This window comes from Palaemon carinicauda, chromosome 6, assembly GCF_036898095.1.
Source record: "Palaemon carinicauda isolate YSFRI2023 chromosome 6, ASM3689809v2, whole genome shotgun sequence".
Taxonomy (NCBI): domain Eukaryota; kingdom Metazoa; phylum Arthropoda; class Malacostraca; order Decapoda; family Palaemonidae; genus Palaemon; species Palaemon carinicauda.
The window spans coordinates 73599734-73606868 of NC_090730.1; the positions used below are offsets into that span (position 1 = coordinate 73599734).

The window sequence follows — 7135 nt, forward strand, 5'->3', positions numbered from 1 at the left end:
TTTTTCGTTTTTTCCCATTTCTTTCGGAATTACTACGTACTAAGTAACTATCACAGAGTAATGATTCATTTAGATGTTTATTTGTCGGAAAATGTGCCTTGATGGTTTTCCTAGCACGTGGCTGAATTTTTTGTTTTCAGAAGGGATCACCATTAGCACGTTGCTATTTTTCATAGAGTGTCCCTTTTTCAGTTTTTTTCATTTCTTGGCTAAGTCATTTTTCCGTGAGAAATTAGCAAATAGTATAAAAAAACTTTCATTTTTATAGCATTGGAAAGTGTGTATAGATGATCTGGCTACCCATGCGTGACCTTGTAAGTACGCCGTAGATGCTATCGGTGTGTGGCGTGTTTTCCTGCGGTTGCCAATTTCTGTTTTTTTCAATATTTGTAAACATTTACTACGGCGTACGGAATTGCCATATAGTATTGATTTTTTTTTCATGTGTATTTGTTACAAAGTGTGCCTTGATGGTTGGGCTAACACGTGCATTTCTTTTTTTTTTATCTGAGAAGCCGTATATTAGAATGTTGGCCATTTTTTCACGAGTTCCCCTTTTTATTTGTTTTGCATTTTTTGGCTTAGTCATGTTACCGTAAGCAATTGGCAAGTTTTGTCGTAAAACTTATATTTTTATAGTGTTGGAAAGTGTTCCTAGATGATCTGGCTACCCATGCCTATCTTTTTTTTTTTTTAGCCAGATATGGCGTATATATTTGTTACTGTTTTTAGAATGATATATTGTTAATTTATTCTCATCATTAATTTATTTCCTTATTTCCTTTCCTCACTAGGCTATTTTTCCCTGTTGGAGCCCTTACTTGGAGCATCTTGCTTTTCCAACTAGGCTTGAAGCTTGGCTAATAATAATATAGGTATGTGTTCGATTTTCCTGTGTTTGCTATTTTTTCGTTTTTTCCCATTTCTTTCGGAATTACTACGTACTAAGTAATTATCACAGAGTAATGATTCATTTAGATGTTTATTTGTCGGAAAATGTGCCTTGATGGTTTTCCTAGCACGTGGCTGAATTTTTTGTTTTCAGAAGGGATCACCATTAGCACGTTGCTATTTTTCATAGAGTGTCCCTTTTTCAGTTTTTTTCATTTCTTGGCTAAGTCATTTTTCCGTGAGAAATTAGCAAATAGTATAAAAAAACTTTCATTTTTATAGCATTGGAAAGTGTGTATAGATGATCTGGCTACCCATGCGTGACCTTGTAAGTACGCCGTAGATGCTATCGGCGTGTGGCGTGTTTTCCTGCGGTTGCCAATTTCTGTTTTTTTCAATATTTGTAAACATTTACTACGGCGTACGGAATTGCCATATAGTATTGATTTTTTTTTCATGTGTATTTGTTACAAAGTGTGCCTTGATGGTTGGGCTAACACGTGCATTTCTTTTTTTTTTATCTGAGAAGCCGTATATTAGAATGTTGGCCATTTTTTCACGAGTTCCCCTTTTTATTTGTTTTGCATTTTTTGGCTTAGTCATGTTACCGTAAGCAATTGGCAAGTTTTGTCGTAAAACTTATATTTTTATAGTGTTGGAAAGTGTTCCTAGATGATCTGGCTACCCATGCCAATCTTTTTTTTTTTTAGCCAGATATGGCGTATATATTTGTTACTGTTTTTAGAATGATATATTGTTAATTTATTCTCATCATTAATTTATTTCCTTATTTCCTTTCCTCACTAGGCTATTTTTCCCTGTTGGAGCCCTTACTTGGAGCATCTTGCTTTTCCAACTAGGCTTGAAGCTTGGCTAATAATAATATAGGTATGTGTTCGATTTTCCTGTGTTTGCTATTTTTTCGTTTTTTCCCATTTCTTTCAAAATTACTACGTACTAAGTAACTATCACAGAGTAATGATTCATTTAGATGTTTATTTGTCGGAAAATGTGCCTTGATGGTTTTCCTAGCACGTGGCCATGCATGACATTGTTTTTTGCCTCAGATATATTGGTAGGGGATCCATTTTTCATCGAATGCGTATTTCTAATTTTTTCTCATTCTTTGCAGATATCAAAATGGCAAGCAGGAGACAATCTTTGGGATTGGATGCCATAAATCAGCTCTTAGAGGGATTAGATAGCGATGTCGATGATGCTTTGGAGGTTGATGACATCAGTGACAAAGAATTCATCAATATCGATGAGTTGGAGCAGGAGGTCAGGGAGGAACAGGAGGAACAGGCGGTGACCCAAAATCCTGAGATTGTCGCCTTAGGGAATGGTGATGGAGAAGCCGACGACGATGTGGGGGAGGAGGGGGTTGGGGCTTCGGGTTCTCATGTTGTCCCAGTCAGCACGATAACAAGTCCTGTGCCATCGACCTCACGTGGTCCCCCCCCAGTAACGGTACCGGTACCTCGGCTCACGCCAGTGGAGGAGAGAAGCAGGAAGAGGAGAAGGGGGGATCTACAGGCAGCCAGGGGGTCGGCAATCACCCAAATTGATGCTGAATCGGTGAAAGGTCGCGACGGTACCGTTTGGCATAGAGACCCAAATGCCACCCTCCCCCATATGTTCACACCAAGGATTGAGCCTGGGGGTCCCACTTCTCTCACGTTGGGAACGAGCAAATTTTCCGACATTTTCTCTCTCTTTTTGACCGACCGCATGTTAGCCGAGGTTGTTTTGTATTCTAATGAACGCCTTGCCCTATTGAGAAGTCATTATCATCATACGGGCAACGTTGCCCTCAGGGACATTGACCTGAGGGAACTGAAGGCGTTTATTGGTATCCTAATAATGACGGCAGTGCGGGCGGACAACCATACACCGACGTGGGACATGTGGAACCTCACAGAGGGAAATCCTTTGTACAGGTGTACTATGAATGAGCGTCGTTTCACCCTGTTGGTGAGGGTAATTCGCTTCGATGATTCGGCCACCAGACAAGAGAGGGTGAAAGTGGATCGCCTTGCACCCATTAGAAAACTCTTTGATCACGTGGTGACCAATTGTCGAAACAATTACACCCCAGGACCACATCTGACTGTGGATGAACAGCTTGTCCCTTTCCGGGGGCGCTGTCCATTCAAGATGTACATACCCAATAAACCTGCTAAGTAAGTAAAATTCTTTGTTTTTTATATTTGCACATGTTATTATTGTTTTGAAATTATAAAAAATTGATATATATATATATATATATATATATATATATATATATATATATATATATATATATATATATATATCTATTTTGTGAAGTAAAGAACTTGCTATATGATTTATATATCTAAATCATAATATATCATCTATTCTATCTCTATCTATGTATAACTTGTTCATTTATATAACTGATAATTTATCTTTCGTATTTGTAAATGTTTTTCTTATATATTTATTATTATTATTATTTTATTATTATTATTACTATATTGATTAGTAATATAATTGTATATTGTGTATTTTTTTTAATTTTTTTTTATCTTTTTACCTTTATTAGTTACTAATTCCATTTCCCTTCTTCTAGATATGGTATCAAGATTGTATTGGCGTGTGATGCCGATACGCATTACATGTGTAATGCGATTGCGTACTTGGGGAAGGACACTGTCCAGATACCTAGAGGATCGACGCTTGGAGAAGTTTTTACGTCTGATCTTGTGGCACCTTTTCAGAGAAGTGGCCGCACAGTGACGACGGATAACTTTTTCACGACGTTACCGCTTGCTTTGTCACTCTTGGATAAGGACATGCATTTGTGTGGCACCATTCGCCAAAAGCCTTATATTCCTAAGGAACTTACGGAGAAGGTGCTTCCCCCAAAGGAGTCAGTGGCAGTGTTCAATTACGAACACAATCTAACTCTACAGTGTCAGCAAATTAGTAGGACTAAGAAGGTGATGCTGTTGAGTTCCCTGCATCATGATCCGTCTGAAGTCGAAAAAAGGAAGACCGACATTCAGATGTTTTATAATGCGACCAAGGGAGGTGTAGACACATTCGACCAGATGTGTTCTACATCTAGTTGCATTCGTAAGTCACGACGCTGGCCTATGACTCTCTTTTACGGGATATTGAATATAATAATGGTCAATTCTTATATTCTCTATACGTCCATGCCTTTCACCAAGCCAGTGCCAAAGCGAACGTTCCTCAGAGATATCGCCTACGAGTTGTGTGCTCCCCAGGCAATACATCGGTATCTAACGTCACACAGTTTGTCGAAAGGACTCCGTCAAATCATGGTGGATACTTTCAAGATACCTGAGCAGGTCCCACCAAGACGTCGAATTCCCGTTGGCCAAAGAAAACTCCCTAAAAGGATTCGGTGTCACACCTGCCCGCCTAGGGACGACCGCAAGACAAACACTGCCTGTCTCCTGTGCAAGAGTCCTGTTTGTCTGGACCACCAGAGTGTCCTCTGTCCAAACTGTAGCGTCTGTCCAAACTGTAACGCAGCGTTATTTGTAAGTTACAACATGAAAATTTTGTTTACTTCTTTTTTGATTGAATATCATCAAATTTTATTACCGAAAATATTATTATTGATTTACAATTTTCTTTTTTTTCGATTTTATTTCCCTTCAAATTTTTTTTTTGGGGTCAGCATTCTAATTTTATATTCGTAAAATAATCGACATTCATCCAGCAACCCACCATACAATTTTTATGTATATCCAAGAATAATTAGATTAGTAAATAACACCCTCATCAAATTTTATTACCGAAAATATTATTATTGATTTACAATTTTCTTTTTTTTTCGATTTTATTTCCCTTCAAAAATTTTTTTTTGGGTCAGCATTCTTATTTTATATTCGTAAAATAATCGACATTCATCCAGCAACCCACCATACAATTTTTATGTATATCCAAGAATAATTAGATTAGTAAATAACACCTTGAAATTGACATACCCTTCCTACATTTCAGGAGGCAGAACAGGGAGTCTGAGTCAGTGTGGTTGGCGGCCATTTTGTGGACATATCCGAAGCGTAAGTTGCCATATCTATATATATTCTTGTTCCCTATAAAATTTGTGATATTTTGGTATATTTTTACCTGCATAAAATCATATTATATATTATATATAGGTATTTTTTTACGAAATTTCTAAGTACTAAAAAAATGACCTTTAGATATGGCCCCTGATATATATGTAATTTACAAAATAATGAAGATTTTTTTACATATTTCTATTCTAGGATAACATGTGTTTATTCCATAAAAAAATTAGCCAATTCGGATTTCATTTGGGTACCTAAAAAAATTCATGAAATTTGGACACATTTTTTTGGCCAAAAAAAGTTACCCTTTTTTTCTCATTTCAGATCTTCACCTCTATGGGTCCGATCTCATCCAAAATATAGGAAGATGTGTCCTAGACATTCAAGATTCAATCCCTGAAATTATTTTTGTAAATAGGAGAAAAATTATTTTTTTATGAATTTTTATGTAAGGTCTTTTTTTTTTCTACTTATTTTTTTAAAATATTTATAATAAATTATTTTTATGCAGATGAGTAGTTTTTATCTTTACAGTAGTTTTAAGCATTCATTGAAGTTTTTTTTGGCAAAAGAAAAAAAGAGGTTACTGCAAAAACTGATTTTTCAAGAATTTTTTTTGGCGTCGGGGTCGTTCGCGTCCGAGTATACCCTTAACGGGGTGTCCGAGGACCGTACCTATCCAGGGTTAAAAGTCCTTTTCGGATAGATCAAATAATGACATTTTCAAAGTTATATTGCGTAAGTTTATATCTATCAACAATGATTTCTCCCATTCATCATCCGAGCCGAAAGTATTATCAGGAGGTTTAATTTTCTTTTATCTTCCACATAGTCTTCTCCCACCTCTTTCACTTCATCTTGGCCTTCCTCTCCTATTAGTCCTAGAGCTCGGAGGGTTTTATTTATGTTTTTGAGTGCAAAAGGTCTGTTAGTTGTTTCTATAGTAGAATTTTCTCAGGAATTGAAAAATCTATTTCCCACAAACACAGCGGTAGCCATTTTATTCACATACTGACGTTAAAGATGGGTACCCCTTGTGACAGAGAGTAATCTCCGTGGCACCTTGCAATTCCATATATGTTGATTTAAATGCATATTTCCCAAATTTGAATGTATATAATGCCTCCAAATAATTATTTTATGTTAAGAATACCTTATTATGCTTCATTTGGTGTGAATAATGTTAGATTGTTTAGATTTTTTATCTTTCAGATAAGCCTAGATGTCGCCAAAAGTTGTCTCGAAGAAGTGAATGGTAATGGTGGTGGTAATGGTGATAGTGATGTCGCATAAGTATTATTTGTGCTTTCAGGTTATTTGTGTAATGTAGAAAATGGCAAATAATATCTCTCGTCTTCTCCATACCACAGGAAGATGCATGGATGAGGTAAGGACATTTGATCCAGATTCATGGGAGAAAGTCAAACATGCTGATGATGCACAGCAAAAATTATTCAATGATTCAAAAGACTTTCCAGTTAAGCTTCCTGACTATTATGGTGATACAGATGGGTATCACTCTCAATGTTATAAAAGTTTCACTGCTGTTCGTCAGACCATAACAGACAATTTACATGCAAAGGCAAATACATCTGAAAAAACCTTATGATCCAGCATTGAACATAACCCGGCATCTAGCAGGGATTTTCCCAAAACTATGCTTATTCTGTAACTGCAGTGAAAAGTCAGCAGGAAAAAACAAGCCAAAAGAAAGACTAGGCAACTGTGAAAACATTGCGAGTGCCCAAAGTATCCAAAATGCAGCACAGACACTGTGTGATGGACAGCTTTAGGCAAAATTTGCTGGTATTGACCACATCTCTAAAGAGGTCAAATATCACCACTCCTGCAGAAAATCTTACCTTCAACGTGCCCAGAGAAAACTGGTGACATCCAATCATGCATCCGAAAAATCACAACCCCACAAGACTGCTTTCATTTAGCTAAAACAATACATTTACAAAACATTCATTGAAAACGAAGGTGCTGAACTGCTTACCTCAATACATGGCAGGTATATGTCAGGCTTAGAATCTGATAAATCATCATATTCTGCCCAGTCACTTTGCCAGAATTATTGAACAATTATCCAACACTGAAGCAGACAAAGCAGAGCAATAAGTCTGGCACAATAATTTATAGTCGCACTCTCACACCAGATTCTGCAATAC

The 7135-nt window shown here is 36.8% G+C and overlaps 1 long non-coding RNA gene across 1 annotated transcript; it reads left to right on the top strand.

Annotated features, from left to right (window-relative positions):
• Positions 1-4000: 4000 nt before the first annotated feature.
• Positions 4001-5417, top strand: LOC137642131 (uncharacterized). The gene is made up of 3 exons (XR_011044647.1): positions 4001-4424; positions 4891-4952; positions 5289-5417. It is a non-coding gene; the product is annotated as an uncharacterized lncRNA (long non-coding RNA).
• The last annotated feature ends 1718 nt before the right edge of the window (positions 5418-7135 follow it).